This window comes from Trichosurus vulpecula, chromosome 8 (assembly GCF_011100635.1).
Source record: "Trichosurus vulpecula isolate mTriVul1 chromosome 8, mTriVul1.pri, whole genome shotgun sequence".
Lineage (NCBI taxonomy): Eukaryota > Metazoa > Chordata > Mammalia > Diprotodontia > Phalangeridae > Trichosurus > Trichosurus vulpecula.
Window position 1 is genome coordinate 219,105,724 of NC_050580.1, and position 17,816 is coordinate 219,123,539.

The window sequence follows — 17,816 nt, forward strand, 5'->3', positions numbered from 1 at the left end:
TAAATAGTGAGTTGGCTTTGAAGTCACAAAGACCTTCTTTCACATCTTGCCTGTGTGATGATCATGGGCAAGTCATTTAATCTCTCAGAGACAAGGCAACTGTTTAAGACTGTGATTTGCAACTGAGTTGCTGATCTACATTGGTTAAGGAAGTTTCCGTACCAGGAGTTCCCTATATCAATGAAATCACAGATCTATGTTCCCTAGAGGAAAAAGAAAGAAAGAAAAAGAAAATGTGAACCAGAGCTCAAATAAAGACTTGAATTAATGTCCTTTATGCTAAATTTATGCTGGGGAAGGGAAGGGAAGGAGAAGGGAGGGCAGGGGAAAGAAGGGAAGGTAATTCATGTGTATGCTAAAGTTGCTGCACTTCTTGTTGATTAATTATTGAGATCGGTTTGGATCTCTGTCTTAAAAAGAAAACCACTTAATTGACTAAGAATAGAATCCATTTTGCTCTTTAAATTTAGCCCCCTTCTTAGTCTCATTCAGTAGTTGGCAAGCTAGATTGCCCATGCTTGGCTAGGAATTGCCTCATTCTTTCATCTTACTCTAGCAATACTATAGAAAGCAGGGTCCATTATCTTTAGATCACGAATTCCATGTTTTCATGGAGTGCTGTAACACAGAAAATCAGAGAAGAGTATTATTGTTTCCTAGAATGATCATTAGATCTGGGTTAAATATATATGTGTATATGTACATAAAATAGGTTTGTGTATATATACATATGTATGCGCACACATATTATGATAGCTAATGAAAGTAGCTGTTATGTAGAGCGATTTAAGGTGTGTAGCTACATTCTGAACTGATTCTTACGATCACTCTGATCATTTATGGACAACGGTAATGATTGCTGGTATTTGTATTATAGTTTATTTACATTAGTTCATTTGAACTTCACAATAATCCTATAAAATAGATGTGATAGACATTCTTTAAAGCTGATGAAATAGTGGCTCAGAGAGTTTAATTAAATTGCCTATAGTCCCATAGTTAATAAGTATCAGAAGTAAGATTTGAACTTAGATCTTCCTGCTGTCTCTTGGTTCTCCTGTCTGACTACTTTTTCTAGGTCTGCTTTGCTGAATCATTATCCAGATGATGGCTCCCTAACTATGGATGTACCCCAAATTTCTTTCCTAGAGCCTTCTCTCTCTTCTCTCTCCTAGTTATCTAATCTTCTCCCATGAATTTAATTATTCTCCATTTATCTCTCTTGACTCCCAGATCTATATAACCAGTTCTAGTTTCTCTTTTACTAGAGCAACTAAGTGGTACAGTGGATAAAGCACCAGGCCTGGAGTCAGGAAGACTCATCTTCCTGAGTTCAAATCTCTACTCAGACACCTCCTAGTTGTGTAACCCTGGGCAAGTCACTTAACCCTATTTGTCTCAGTTTCTCATCTATAAAGTGAGCTGGAGAAGGAGATGGCAGACCACTCCAGTATCGTTGCCAAGAAAGCCCCAAATGGGGTCATGAAGAGTCAGACACAACAACAACAGTCTCTCTCCTGAGCTCTAGTCATGTATCATCAACTGTCTATTAGAGATTTTCAAATGTATGTCTTAAATGCACATCAGAATCAACATGTCCAAAACAGAATTCCTTACCTTTCCCCCCAAACCTACCCCACTTTTGAAATTTCCTATTTCTGCCAACTGCACCACCATCTTCCCAGTCACTTAGATCTGCATTCCTGGAGTCATCCTTGACTCCCTCACTTTCCTGACTCCTCACCAAGCCATGTAACCAAACAACTGTTAAGTCTTGTCAATTCTACCTCCACAATACTTCTCAAACCCATATGCCATATCCCTACCCATACAGCTTTGGTGCTAGTTCAGGCTCATATCACTTCCTGCCTGGATTATTGCAATAGCTTCCTATTTGCTCTCCCTGCTGTGTTCACCCTGCTAGCTGGCACAGTGGACAGAATGTGGACTTAGACTCAGGAAAACCTGAGTTCTGACCCTGCTTCAGATACATATTCTTTGTGTAACTGTCGGGCACGTCGTTTAGTCTCTCTCAGCCCCAGTTTCATTATCCATAAAATGGGAATAAGAGTAGCACCTACTTCACAGAGTAGCAGAGAAAATCCAGTGAGATAACGTGCACAAATACTTCACAAACCTTGAAGCACTACGTAAATGCTAACTCATTATTACTTTTACTCTCTTATTCTTCAGTCCATACTCCACATAGATGCCAAAATAGCATTTCTAAAGTATAGGTTTCACCATATCACTCCCTTGTTCAAGCAGCTATGGCAGCTCCATATTAATTCTAAGACCAAATAGGAATTCCAGTCTGGCATCTACCTAGCTTCAACCTACATTTCCCACTATGTACATTCATCCTCTGTGTCCCACTGTAAGTGGTCCTTTTTGCTCTTCCTCATACATGCCACTCCATCTACCATTTCTGTGTCTTTGTATAGTCTCTCTTCCATTCCTAGGACACTCCCTCTTCACCTTTTCCTTTTAGAAACTCTAGTTTCCTTCTAAACTTAGCTCAAGTACCACCTTCTGCATGAGGCTCTTTCTAATCCCCTCCCTCTCCCCAAATTGCCTTGTATTAATCTTGTATATATTTTATATTCTTTATGTATACATATTGTCTCCCCTGATAGACTCTAAGTTCTTTGAGAATACTTTTATTTTTCTCTGCACATAACCCAATGGTTAGCACAGTGTGCAGAATAAAACAGGAACTTAATAAATGTTTATTGGTAGGTAGGGCATCGCACTGGAAAGAATAGTGGACTTGGAGTCGAAGATCTGATTTCAAATCCTGCCACTGACACTTACTTGTTTAACCCTGGGCAAGTCACCTCTCTCAACCTTAGCTTCTTTATCTGTAAAAAAGGGGATAATAATAGAGCTTACCTCACAGAATTGTTGTGAAGATCAAATAAGTTAACATATGAAAAGTGTTTGGATAAACTGAAAGCACTATATAAATTCTGGTTAATATTGACTGATTGATTGACTCCTGATCCCAATGGCATTTTACCCCCTCCCTCTTGAGACTAATAATCACTATAACACATATAACACAAAGATATGTGTGACAGATCTATAGTTATTTCTATGTAGATGAAGGTGTTTAGTTATATACATAGATATCACTTTATCATTTTTTTACCAAGTATAATTTCTAGTTCTATTAAAAATCATCAATATGAGGATCGAGGCTCTTGCTAAAGTTGTATGTGACTGTGTGTGTGTGTGTGTGTGTGTGTTGTGAAGAGAAAGAGAAATAGAGACACAGAAAAAGAAATGGAAACAGAGATAGATAGACAGTAAGAATATCACCAGTGGAAAAGACAAACTTTCTCTTCTATTTCCCTGGTAGGAGGTTAATCCCTGTATAGAAAAGGATTGAAGAAAGTACCTCCCTCATACTCCATTGGGACAGCATAACTACTCTGGTCACAGCTTCCCCTATAATTTCATGATCATGATTCCTTGGCCTCCCACGGCTGAGTGCAACACAGGTACAAGGAACAGAGAACCTGAGGACAAGAAGGGTGATTATATCCCTATCAGGCAAAACACTCTTTAGCTGGAGTTTGCTTTTCACACCAGGAAACCTACTGATTCTTTAAGAAAAATCTCTTCAAGTCAAAAGCACAAAAACTATTTTGATTACTTTCTTTATTCTATAGTATGATAGCTTTTTTGGAGGGGGGGAATGATTGTTGTTCAGTGTTTGATTATTTAAAAAAAAGTCATCATTTATGTCCCTCCTCCCAAAGAAAAATAATTCAGGGTCACTTGTAACACAATGCCTGGCGCACAGTAGGCTCTTAATTAATTTTTATTAACTAACAAAAATCAAATTGAATTCTGCAGATAGTTCAAGTGAAATGGTTTTTTAAAATTATTATTTGGGTAATCTAGTCTCTTAATATGCAAACACACAATTTCTATTCATGTCAGTAGGAGTAGCATAAACATAAGACAAGCTGACAGCTAAATTCAGTGTTTTTGACACTTGGGAATGAAAGGTGAATTAAGAATAATGTAAGCTGTTATATCACTGAAAAAAATAATTTAACTATTATTTAATAATTTAATTATTAAAAATAATAATAACTGATTACTGGTAGTCACTCAAAATTTCATTCTAAAGTTCCAGACCCAATAATATATTTTATTATATTGATTTAAGGAGAAAGCATAGTAAATGTTAAGATTAGTCTTACCTATATTCAATTCAGCCTGTACACAACTGTCTAGTTGAACATCTTAAAACATAGATCTAACCATGTCACTACTCTTTTCAGAAATCTTTAGTGGTTTCCTCTCACTTCTAAGATGAAATATAAAATCATCAGACACTAAAAGCCCACATTAATATGGCTCCCTTTTGGATCTTATTTCATATAATTCTCCTTCACGTGGTCTCCCTTCCAGGCAACAAGGTACAGTGGAAAGCATACAGGATTTGAAGTCAGAAGACTCAGGTTCTAATCCCATTAGTGCTACTTACTTGTGACCTTGGGAAAGTCAATCTCTGCAGGGCTGGCTACTAAGGTCCCTTCCTATTCTAAAACTATGATCCCATGAGCCAAACTGGCCTTTTAGCTGTTTTCCTTTACAGGAAGTAAAATTTCCCATCTCTGTGCTTTTGCACAATTTTCTTCCTCCCATGCTTCCTCTCCTGACTGCTACATTTTACAATCCCTATCTTCCTTAAAAGGGGCAGCGAGGTGCTGCAGTGGATAGAACGCTGGACTTATAATCAGGAAGGCTTAGCTTCATGAGTTCAAATGTGGCCTCAGACACTTACTAGCTATGAGACCCTTGGCAAGTCATTTAACCTCGTTTGCATCAGTTTCCTCATCTGTAAAATGAGCTGGAGAAGAAAGTGGTAAACCATTCCTGTATCCTTGCCAAGAAAACCCCAAACGGGGTCAAGAAGAATTGGATATGACTGAACAACAGCATCTTCCTTAAAAGTACAGCTCAAGTGCTCTCTCTAACCAAAAGTTTTCTCTTAGCCAACCTAATCGTTAGCCCTTTTCCTCTTGTATCTATCTGGCATTTATTTTTCTGGGTATACCTTGCATAATCCCATGCATTCCCCTTCCCCCAGAATATAGTTTGTGAGGCAGGAATATATACTTATATACATACATATATCTGCATGTAGATATACGGATGTATACGTACACATATGTATGAAAGGCGTGTGGGGTGCGTGTCTATGTTTGTATGTGTATGTACAGAGAGAGACAGTATCATGGCATCTTCAACACAATACTTCTACATTTTAATAAGAAAATCTTGAATTCCAAAACTTCTCAAGACCAAAAAGAATGAATGGCTCTCTAATGGTGTTATTTCAGGCCAGGTGGCAGTTACAGTGAACTGCTACTTGCAGCTGATTAATCTATTTCTCCTTTAGAGTCCAACTCAAATGCCATCTCCTTTAAAAAGCTTCTTCTGATTCCCAAGTCAGGAATTACCCCCACGCTACCTACACACACACACACACACACACGCACACGCACACGCACATGCACACACACACGCACACATGCACACACACGCACATGCACACACACACCTCTTGGGTTTCATAAATACTTTGTTCTGCAACTACCTAATGCACTTATCATGTAATACCGTGTGTTATAGTTGTCTGTGTTTTAGTCATTTCCTCTTTATCAAACCACTAGCTCTCTGAGGCCTGGTACTGTATCTTACCTAAGTGCTGGATCTCCTTCAGTACCTAGCACAGTGTTGAACACATTTCATAAATGCTTTGTCTTGTTTAATGAAGGAAGACATGCTTACCAAATTTGCAGCTGACAAAAATCTGGGCAGTATAACTAATACAATAGATGACAGAATCAGAATCCAAAAAGATCTTGACAGGCTGGAAAGAAGAACAGAACATGTGCTACAGGCCTAGAGGGGAGAAAAATGGCACCATTTTCCAAAAAAGAAATGGTAGGCATTTTTTCAGAGTACAAGCCAGTTAGCTGGACTTTGGTGCCTGATGAAACTCTAGAATATATTAATAAAGGGTAATTTTATAAACACTTAGAAAGAGATCAGATTGTGTCGTGTCTTTTTCTTGCTTGACAAGGTGATTAGAATGATAGATTAGGTGACTACCATAGAATTAGGTATATCTAGAGCTAAAAAAAATTCTAGCTCATATCTCTCCACATATGACAGATGATAACAAAACTAGGCCAACTTGGGACTAGATAAATGATCAGATCCAAAGAGAGATACATGGATTTATGTCAACTTGGAGAAAAGGTTATACTGGAATGCCACAGGAATGTATCTTTGACTCTGTTCTGTTCAACATTATTATCAGTAATTTAGAGGAAGTCAGAGATCAAATGTTTATCAATTAACAAATAACACAAAGCTGAGAAGGATAGATATCACATCAGACAATGGAGTCAATATCCAAAAATTTCTTAAAAAGTTCACACAGTAGACTGAATCTAATAATTGACATTTAATATCAATAATGGCAAATACCAACACTTGAGTTTAAAAATAAATAGCTACAAATATTCAGGAGACCTGGGATTTTTTAAAATGAGCCCAAGGGTTCAATATGAGTCAACAGTGTAACAGAGCAGTCACAGAAGGTAATGAAAACAGCTAATGTAACAATAGTCTACACAAATGGAGACTGTGTAGAACTAGTGACAGTCCTACCATGCTCTGTACTGATCAGGCAGGTGTTCAATTTTGGATGCTACATCTAAGAAAGAGCACACGACACACTAGAGTAAATACAGTGGTATATGATCAGGACAAGTGAGTGAACTGGAAATCATTCAACAGGAGCATCCATTGAAGAATCTTAGACTAAATAGTCTTGATGATTTCTATCATCAAGATACTTCGAAGATACTTGAGAGTAATCAAGCTTATGAAGAATTGTTATCTTGAAAGGGGTTTAGATGTTTCTACTTCAGCCCAGAGGGCAAAACATAGATCAATGGATAGAAGTCACAGAAAGGGAGATTTACATTTAGAAGGAAAGCTTCCTAATTATAAAAGCTGCTCAAGAGTCCAAAGGGCTGCCTTAGGAGGCAGTGGGATCCTCATCACTAGAGGTCTTTGATCAAAGAATTGTATGTATGTATAAGGGGTGCTATAGAGGAGATTTATATTTACAGGTATAATTTGGACTAGATGTCCTTCCAACTACATGATCCTGTGGTTCTGTGAAGTTATAAGGTGGGAAAATAAAGTTAAATTAAAAATAAGCAAATAAACCTCACAAACATAGGATTCAGCTAACCAAGGAAGAACATTCTAACAATTAGCGCTTTCCAACAACGGAATAAGATGCTTCCTGAAGCAATGTGAGTTCCCCGTTAACAAATTATTCAATGACTGGGTGATTGCTTGTCAAGGATAATGATGACAAAGTATTGCACAAATGTCAGTTATTAATATCCAGTGATTAGCACAATGCTCTGTGCTCACTAAGATTATAATTTGCACAGCAGTGATTGACCTGCATTGGTAGTAAAAGTTCCCCATACAAATGAAACCATTTGTTGTTCAATCATTTCAGTCATGTCCAACTCTCCATGATCCCATTTTCTTGGAAAAGATACTGGAATGTTTTGCCATTTCCTTTTCCAGCTCATTTTACAGATGAGGAAGTGAGATAAACAGGGTCTTGTCCAGGGTAACAAGGCTAGTAAGTGTCTGACGCCAGATTCAAAGCCATGAAGAGAAGAACTCCTGATTCCAAGTCCACTCCTCTACTGCACCATCTAGCTGCCCAATGAAGCCATATATTATGTGACAAAAATCATTTTAGCAGTTTCTATGGTAGCAAAGAAATAGAAACAAAGTAGATGACCATTGTTTGGGGGTTGGCTAAATAAATTATGGTATATGAATGCAATTTAATATTGTTCCATAAGAAATGATAAATATGAAGGATTCAGAGAAGTATTGGAAGACATATGAACTGATGCAGAGAGAAGAATGCAAAATGAGGAAAACAATATACATAATCCTACAACAATATGAATGTAAAGAACAAAAATAAAATGAATGCTATATATTTATAATGACCAAGCTTAGCCCTGTAGAAGAGCTTTAAAAACTCACCTCCTTTCCTTCACTGGGAAGGTTGGGGACTATATACTCAAATACTCAAATAGCTTTGTGACCTCTTCTATTTGAGACTTCTATTCAATGACACAGGTCACAATCCATGCCTACCTATTCTATGTCTCTTTTGTCTTACTTATGTAGTCCCAAAAATTCACTACAGTGGGTCTACCCAATGTGCTTTTTTCACTTTCTTCTGACCTCACAAGGGCACTGTTAGAGCATTCTATCCACCTGTCATCTCTCTTACCATATAACCAGTACATCTTTCTTTCTTGTATATGATTGCTTGGCAACATCTTTTATTCTTCTTCAGAGTTCTTCATTTTTTACATTTTGCAGCCTGTTCATATCCACTACACATTTTTCCATTGACCTCTTGTGATACTGAATTTTAGTTCTTCAGTGATAATAGTGTTCCACATCTCACTGTCATGTAGCAATATCAGGAAAATATTACCACTAAAAATATAGAAATTTGCTTTCAAGGAAAACTGAAAGATGGTAAAAAAAAAAATACCAAAGTGCTATGTAATTTCCCAAAAGCTATCCACCTATGAGGAAGTCCTCCTTTTCAATTCTGGACCCAACCCATTGTCCATCTGTATTGTCCATCCAAGATATACCTACTGTTGGATAAGATCTATAGTACATTCATCCAAATGAACGCTGGTCAATAGACAGTCTTCATCCATGTGGCCATTCCTGTGTATATAATCATGCCAAAGACCTTTAAGTAATTATACATCTCTTCTGTAGTGTCCTGGAGTTTGTTGCAATGAAGACAATGTCATGATCCACAAACAAGAGCATCTAGAGGACCTCACCTTGCCTGGGAAACTATGGTGATGGAATATAGTACATACTGTCACAAACAGTTGTGTTGGTTAATTTTCCACAGTTGATGTATTGGTTAATTTTCCTGAACTATGTTGTTGTGTTTTGTTTTGCTTCTCTTTCCTTTCAATCTTTGCTACAAAACATGACATGCTGGGCAGTTGAGGGAGGAAAGATATATCTGAAAACAAATGCAATTTTTAAAATGACCAACAAAAATAAAATATTTTTTTACAAAAACAAGCATCATACAAAATTTTAAGAAATGTTAATAAATCAAGCATTCATTAAGCATCTACTATGTGCCAGGCATGAGGGATATAAGAAGTTTACATCATTCTGGGGCACAACAACATGTAGACAGATGATAAAAAAAAAAAAACAAAATATAGCATGCCCTCTAACATCTAATACTATTCTCAGGAAAAAATAGTCATATGTCCCTTATTTCTTATTCCTGGGTTTTAATTTAATGAATGCAAGTTGCTTAGCTTTGAGTAATCTTTGGAGGAGGTAAAGGAGTATGAAAAGGTTGAAAGAATAGTGGTTTGGAGGAACTGGGTTTGAATTCAATATTTGAACTATTTATATGATCTTGGGTCAGTCAAATTAATTTCTTCATGTGTAAAATAAGGGAACTTAACTAAATAGTCTGTGAAAGCCCCTTTCCTGTTCTAAATCTTTGATCCTATAGAAGTCTATAAGATAATATTATTCTTGAGGTTGATTACATATGAATAACTTTCAAATTTAAGTCTCAATATGCAGAACTCTCACTAATTCATTATAATGAAAAATTTATATCTGTAGAGGCCCAGCTCTGAGAAAGTCCATTCTGGGATAAGATATAGGCCAGAGGCCTATTCTTGCCCTTGGGCTAATAACTTGGCATGTGGGCTCTCCATCCCTCCCTCAGCATGCACATGCTGCTCAAGATGAAGGCTCTTCAAGCTTCCTCAGTATACATGTGCCGTCTCCAATACCCCCACAGCACACACATGCTAAACACCACACAATATTGTTTACGGCAAAAGGGGAACAAAAGCATGAGGAAGTCATGCAAAGGGGAACTAAGCAGGAGGAAGTCATGCATTATGCAAATGCATCCCACGTGGATTTGCTGATTCTGTTTGCTTAAAAGATATGTGAGCCCTGCCCCTCAGTTAAATAAACAGAGCTGTTCTTTACTCTTCCACCTGGTCTGTGTTTTCTTTTCACTCTCCATGGCATTTGGCGATCTCTGGCCATTTTGGCACCACAGCCTCTGGTGGCATATATCTGCCTTACCATACTGTTGGAAGGGCAAAGAGTGTCATAAAATAAAATATAAATGTGTAGGGTTTCACTACTCCCTATATCATTTCTATTACTAGGTTATTGTCCAGAAAAGGAAAATTAATATCACAAGTGATGCCAAAATTATTAGCATAGCTACAATCAACAATTAGAGTTCTTTATATTATTCTTTTACTTGTCATATGTTGCTCAATCTATTCAATTACTTTGACTTTTCTGAGAACAAATGATCAGTAATTTAGTCTACTCCCAGAAGTTTAGGTCATTAATCTGAGTAGTTATCTGAAGAAGAAATGAGTTGTCTCCTGTGAGTATTATTTTGTTTTGTTTTTTAGACAGTGGAGTTCTTTGGTTCTGTAGATACTCTGAAGTTTTATCTGATGACCATTTTACTCTCCTATGACAGCACATATTAAAACAAAATAAAACAAAACACCATGTCAATTAGTTTGTTTCTCCAGTTCTGTTGTAATAATAAAAATCACAGACACACAAGTAAATTTGTGCAATCATAGGAAAAGAGAAATTGTGTCCTGCTAATTCTAAGATTTAAAGGGACCTTAGAGGCCAAATAGTTTTAACCGATATCAGAACAAGAATTTTCTCTACATCATATTTTACATAATTTAGCCTTTATTTGAAGATCACTAAGAAAGGAGAGCCTATTGTCTTCCACAGTACCCCATTTCACTTTTGGATAGCTGTAATTGTTAAGATTTTTTTTTCTTCATGTCAAATTTAAATCTGTGTCACTGCAACTTTAACCTATTGTCTGTAATTCTGCTGTTCAGGGCCAAGGAGATATCTAATCACTCTTTTATATGAAAGTGTTTCAGATATTTAAAGATAGCTGCCCCACCTAAATTTCTCTTCTTTCTAAGACATTATTATTTCCCTCAAACAATTTTATATGACATTAATTCAAGGTTCTTTATCATCCTGTTTGCCTTCCTTTAGATATTTTTGGACATTATCAATGCCTTTAAGATTGTCCTTCCTCCTCCCTAGCCCCTATATTCTAACACTTCCTTAAAATCTCATCTGAAGTCTCATCTTCTGCAAAAGGCCTTTTCCAATTCTCCCCACATTCTGAGCATCCCAAAGCAGTTTTATTCCTTTATTGAGACATATATTTCCCCTACTATAGATTAAAAAATTCACATCCCAAAATACCCCTTGATTACTATTCTTAGTTTCCTAGCCAGTCTCAGCTTCATTGATACCAACACTATTTTTATAAGATCCTGCCATGTTTTTATATTGATCCTTTGTCACACATTCCCTTGCTTCTCCTCTCTCTCCATGTCCTTTAAAAAAATCTATAATGGTCAGTGAACATCCTGTGTATCAATGTACGACTCTCCCTTGACTTCTTCATTGGAATCGTTTGTCTTTGTGTCTTAAGAATTTCATTCTTGATACCTCACTATCCACCCAAGACTTTCCTTTTGTAGAATTTGTCTGTGAGATTCTCCGTATCCTTTCTCTAAAGCCATTGAAATCTGTTCTCTCAAAATTTAGTGTACTTGTCAGACTGGCACAACTTTGTTCTCCTTTATCACAAACTCTAAGAAGGAAGGAGAGGAAGGAAACAAGCATTTATTAAGCAACTATTTATGTATCAGGCACTGATACATATAAAAGTGTTTAAATTCCCTTTCAAATATCCCATCATTGCTGCTTTGTGAATCAACTCTACCTTACTGATTCAAATCAGATCCAGTTGCTTTCTTAGTTTACCCACATCTTAGATGGATGAAACCATCATTAAAGAATGCATTTCACTCCCCCAAGCCACTCTTGCTCCGGTTTCTTTTGATGGTAGTGCCATCTTTCTGTTCACAGATTCAAAACCTCATTGTCACTTCCTTGTCTTTTCTACCCCGTATTCAATCAGTTACTGAGTTTTATTGATTCTATTGGGGCAAGGCAAAAAAATTATTAGCTCTTCTACTCTTGGCAAGGAGAGAGAATTTCAGCAAATAATATAATAATTTGTCTGCTACCAGTATATTATTATTAATATAAATATTAATAGTATACCTCCATGTGAGGCTTTTGATCTGTTTCCCAAGTACTTCGTCTATTTATTCTTTATTCTGTTCATGGGTTTTCTATGTTTGACCTTTGCCCAAATGTTCTTCCCCATATATTTCCCATTGTGGGTCATGGACTTATTTATAATCACAGATATTGAGACTCTGAGAGACCTCAGATGTAAGAGAGAGAGGCAGGGTTGGGGAGGTGGGAGAGATATTTTGGGAAGGAAAAAAAGAGGAATGTAGGCAGGGAGTGAGGGGGAGGAGGAAAAGGGAGAGAGAAAGGAGAGAGAAAAACCTAATGTACTATATTAAGAGAAAGCTGATAGAGCAAGAAAGTCAATGGTAATTAATGATATGTCATGTAGGCACCATACTGGGGAAGAGACATATTAAAGGAAGCAGTAGTTTAAAAAAAAACCTCTTTTCTTAAAGAAGACAAAAAATCTTAAATCAGCTAAAAGAAGCAGTCTTACAAGAGTAGTAACAAAATCTTTGCCTGAAGTATCAAGAACTAGCATAAGTCCAAGAGGGTTTGGATGGAAAGTTAAGTAGGTGAGCGAAAGGAATTAAGGCAGTTACTCCCACCTGTATACTCCCACCCTTCCTTTTTCTGTGTCTCTCTATCTCTGTCTCTCTCTGTCTCTCTGTCTCTCTCTCTCTCTCTCTCTCTCTCTCTCTCTCTCTCTCTCTCTCTCTCTCTCTCTCTTTATCTCCCTCCCTCCCTCCCTCTCTTTCTCTCTCCAGTTCAAGAATAAGTGAAAGAGTCTTCCGGGGGCAGAGCCAAGATGGCGGCTGGAAATCAGGGACTAGCGTGAGCTCCCCACCAAGTCCCTCCAAAAACCTATAAAAAGTGGCTGTGAACCAATTCTAGAACTGCAGAATCCACAAAACAGCAGAGGAAAGCAGGGCTCCAGCCCAGGACAGTCTGGATGGTCTCTGGGTGAGGTCTATCCCACACGGAGCTGGGAGCTGGGAGCGGAGCAGAGCAGAGACCAGCATGAGCAGCTCGGACCAACCAGACCAGGAGCTGGTCGGAGCAGGACCTAGCGCCCTGAATCAGTGAGCTGTGGCAGTTACCAGACTTCTCAAGCCACAAACACCAAAGACAGCAGAGAAAGTTAGTGGGAAAAGCTGCGGGAGTGGAAGGAGTTCGAGGTTCGGCCACTGCCCCCAGGGCAGCTGAGGTGGAGCAGCTACAGCTGCTATTGCTTCTGGCCCCAGGCCCACCTGGTGGGAGGAATTAAGTGGCAGATCAAAGCAGGAGTGCACAGCCTGCTGAAGATCTAAGCCCAGTCTGGGTGGGGGTTCTTGAGGAAGGAGGAGTGCTGGTGTGGCAGAGCTGGCGCATCCCCCGCCAAATGTGGAACATAGAACTCTTTAGTCTACAAGCAGTCATACCCCAATGAAAAACTCAAGGGTCAAGTTAGTTGGCTGGGAATATGGCCAGGCACCAAAACACACCCAGATTCAGTCTCAGACTTTGGATTCTTTCTTTGGTGACAAAGAAGAACAAAACATACCTTCTAAAGAAGTCAACAAAGTGCTTGAATGAAGAGGGCAGGAGTGCAATAGCAATAAATCTTGGGTGCCCTAGAACAAAAGGGGTTCTAAGAGAGGGCAGGTTCAGGTAAGGATATAACAGGGAGGAGCCATGTAAATCTAGGATGCTATATGAGGGCAATGAGTCCAGGAGGGCAGTTACAGTTTATGAGATAGAGACATTTATAGAATGCAATATTCCTGAGCCCTAAACCACATGACCTTTCTCATATTGTTTTCTAACATTACTAAGATTGGAAAATAGAAAAAAAGGGGGGGAATACTTAACAAATAACACCATATTAAAGATAGATATATATATAGATACAGTCATTCTAGATTAATAAATTAATCAAAACAAGAAAAGTTACTTAATAGAAGAATTAACTGGTCTGTGTATAAAGAATAAAGAGACATGGCCTGTCCCCTGGAGACAAGAAAATCAAAACCAATGCTAAACTGCATTCCTTTTGCCATTTTGATGGAATTATTAGGCAATATCAGAGACATTGTACACCTTAATTTTAACAAAGCCTTTGACAAGATTTCCTATGATATTCTTGTGGATAAGTGAGCAAAATAATAGTATAATTGGTCATTTGCAATTGAACAAAAAATCATACCTAAAGGATGAAGATTAATGTCTGTGTCAAATTCAAGTGTTTCTTATATAAGCCACAGAGCTCTTACCATGGACCATTCTTGTTTGACATTTTTAACAGTGACACATAGCATAATATAGCAGCCATTTCTATCAAATTTTTATATGACACAGATCTAGGAAAGATAGCTAATGTGAGAGATAAAAGAATCGGAATACAAAATTATCCCAACAGGCTTGCCCAGTGAGCTAAAATACGCAAATAAAAAAAGTGAAGTATTATATTGGGGTTTAAAAAAAACAGCAATTGCATAAGAGAAGACCAAGTTTAGGAGGAATTAAAATGAAGCTGATTAACCACCTTAATAGATTCCAATAGTAAGATGCAGCCTACAGGAAAAGACAAAAGCAAGAAGCAGAATAGGTCTGAGAAGTAATGGATTATATGCAGTATTATGCCATTGTAACAACAATGTTGCTAGCAGCTGTTGTGTAGGTGAAAGACCAACAACACCAGCACATGGAAGGGCTACTAGAACAGGTTCTTTGATCTGCTTTTCTAAGGAAAGCAACTTTAAGGGGTTAACAATCTCACTTTAATCCAACATACATGTATCATTCACCTAGTTCAGGGTGGAAAGCCAGCACCCTGAACTTCAGAGCAAATACAAACAGAAAATATCGACAGATCAAATAACACAAACCAGTAGACAGGCTTCTAGTTTTCTGTCCAACATCTCAGTATATAATTACCAGGGAAGCACCAACATCTGGGTTTTCAGGCTGGGGGGCTCCTTAACAACAGCTACTCTCTTATAGTCAAATTACACAACACTCTTCCAGTGAGTGAGAGCCCCAAACAACACACTAACCTCTGAGTTTATATACCCTGTTCAGGCCCTGAGGGCTCAGAGCCTACTTAGCAAAAAAGGTGTGGGGCCTGGGGCCTCACACCTAGTTAGCAAAAGGGTGTGGGCCTAGGGCTTCCCACCTAGCAAAACTTAATGAAAGGCACTTGATTACTTTAGCATTCTAAAAGAGAAAACAGTAAAAAAAAAAATTCCCACCTTAATTACCCTTAGAGTCATCTACTCTGAATGCTTAAGTGTTAAAATAAGGGTTAAAATAAAATTATGCATAAAATCAAGTCCAGGTTTTTCATCCTTAAAACAGAGGATATAAAAATGGAAAAATGAAAGCAGGACAAGCAAAAGATGGGCAAAAGTGAGACTAAAGACGAACATCCTACTTCATCATTTTTCCAATTCTATGCCAAGAGAATTAAGATGATTTTCATCATTTCTTCTGCGTAAAGGCAAATTTGAGTATTGAATTATTTTAAATAGCTCTAAAAGCCATGAATCGCTGCAACTTTTTCCAGGCAAACCGCTATGCTGTCTTCAAAAATACCTCAAAATTTCCAGATCCATTATGGTAAAAATTAAATAATAATAGCTACCATTTATATGACACTTTAAGGTTTACAAAGCACTTTATAAATATAATAATAATAATAATAATAACTAGGATTTGCAGAGCACCTACTCTGTGACAAACATTTGGCTAAATGCTTTACACTATTATTTCAATTGATCCTCATGGCAGCCCCAGGAGGTAAGTGCTATTGCTATCTTTACTTTATGGCTTAGGAATCTGAGGCAAACAGAAGTTAAATGACTTGCCCAAGGACATATGACTACTAAATGTCTGAGCTTAAATTTGAACTCAGGTCTTACTGACTCCACTGTACAACACTATCCCAAAGTCTTAACATTCTGTTAAGAGTTTTATAAGTCAACAATCCTCCGTTTTATCATAATATGGAGGTGATATTAGTTGGGGTTGGCAAAGGTTGTGTCAACAGAGCACAAGCTCTGCCATGGTGGAAGGACTTAGAGTCATCCAAAGACCAACTAATTATCTTTGTTGAGGTTCATTATCTAGAGGCTGAACACGAGACGAGGAATTTGGGAGCCATGATGAAATGTGGAATTGCCTTTTAAGGTGTAGAGATGTTGCAATCTTGTTTGAGAGGAAGGAATGCCCACTGGAGTCGTTCATAGTCTGAAATTTTGAATTAAGTAGTGCTTAATCATCTCATTTTCAGCTAAATTTGCTCATTTGTTCTCCCTCTCCAGCATTACTCAGGCAAACTTCAAGAAAGCTGAGCAGCCTGGCTGTCTAGGCCAGAGGAAAGAGAAGCATCAGCATTTCTAACTTTTCCCAATGATACGTTTACTGAAAACACCTTCACAGAAACCTAACTTGTGTGACTGATTATTCAGCATGGCTCGCTGATGTTACTTAGGTTTAGGCAGGATAGAGAAAAAAGTGAATAGACAGCTAAATGTGAACAGCCTAATACTTGCTCTGCAAGATGCTTGTGGAATTATTAGAACATTTGTTCTGCTCAAAGTGCAGAATGCCTTCTCCTCCTTAATAAAACATTAGTTTAGCTCTGTTGGGTTGCAATTAACCTCTTTATCATGGAGGGTCTAATCTTAAAAGTGAAAGCAAATAATGAAGGCATTTAAATCCATGTATCAGACTAAAAACCAAGATCTTAATCTACAACAAAAACGTTTAGGTAAATAATGATCCTCTTAGGCAAAGAGGCTATGTACTATAATTATTTTTATATTATTGTTGCTTCCTTTCTAATGGAGGATAGCTCTGGGTTCCCAAGATAAGAAAGGCTCCTCCTATTATGAAACTAATTGTTTTGGGGGATTTTGGGGGGAGGGAGCTGTTTTTGTTTCACTGTTTGTTTTTTACCGCAGATGTTGCCACAAAGGTGATGTAACAACTGGATTGTCGATTTCATAACAGAAGCACTCAGCTTAGGAATGTGTCAGCCTGAGAACACATCATTCTGTGCAGTATAAATGATCAAAACCTTAGGTTTATGTCTTCAGTGTCTCTTGCCTAAATCACAGCACACATAAGAATAATTGATGGCATGAATGCCAAGGTCGCATCTTAATTTCTTTCTACATTACTTTAGATATTGGGTTCTCCTGAAGAGACATTGGAAACATCATTCTAGAAGCAGCAGAAACCCAGAATACTCCCAGCACCACTTCCCTGATTAGAATCAGAAAGAAACACAAGCAGACAGACAAAACACAGACATGTTAGACAGACAGACAAGACAGTAACAGACAAGAGACAGAGACAGACAAGATAGACAGACAGACAGACAGATAGATGATAGATAGACAGATAGATAAATGAGAGAGAGAGAGACAGAGAGAGATAGTTATAGTGCACTTACTGAGAACTTATAATGTACCTGGGACTGTGCTAAGCACTGGGGATACAAATACAAAGAAACAAGATAGGCCTTACCCTCAAGGAGACTATATTCTAGTGAGGGGAGA

The 17,816-nt window shown here is 37.8% G+C and overlaps 1 protein-coding gene across 1 annotated transcript in view; it reads right to left on the reverse strand.

Annotated features, from left to right (window-relative positions):
• KCNH5 (potassium voltage-gated channel subfamily H member 5) overlaps positions 1-17,816 on the reverse strand; it is a 545,730-nt gene that overhangs the window by 427,764 nt on the left and 100,150 nt on the right. The window lies entirely within an intron of this gene.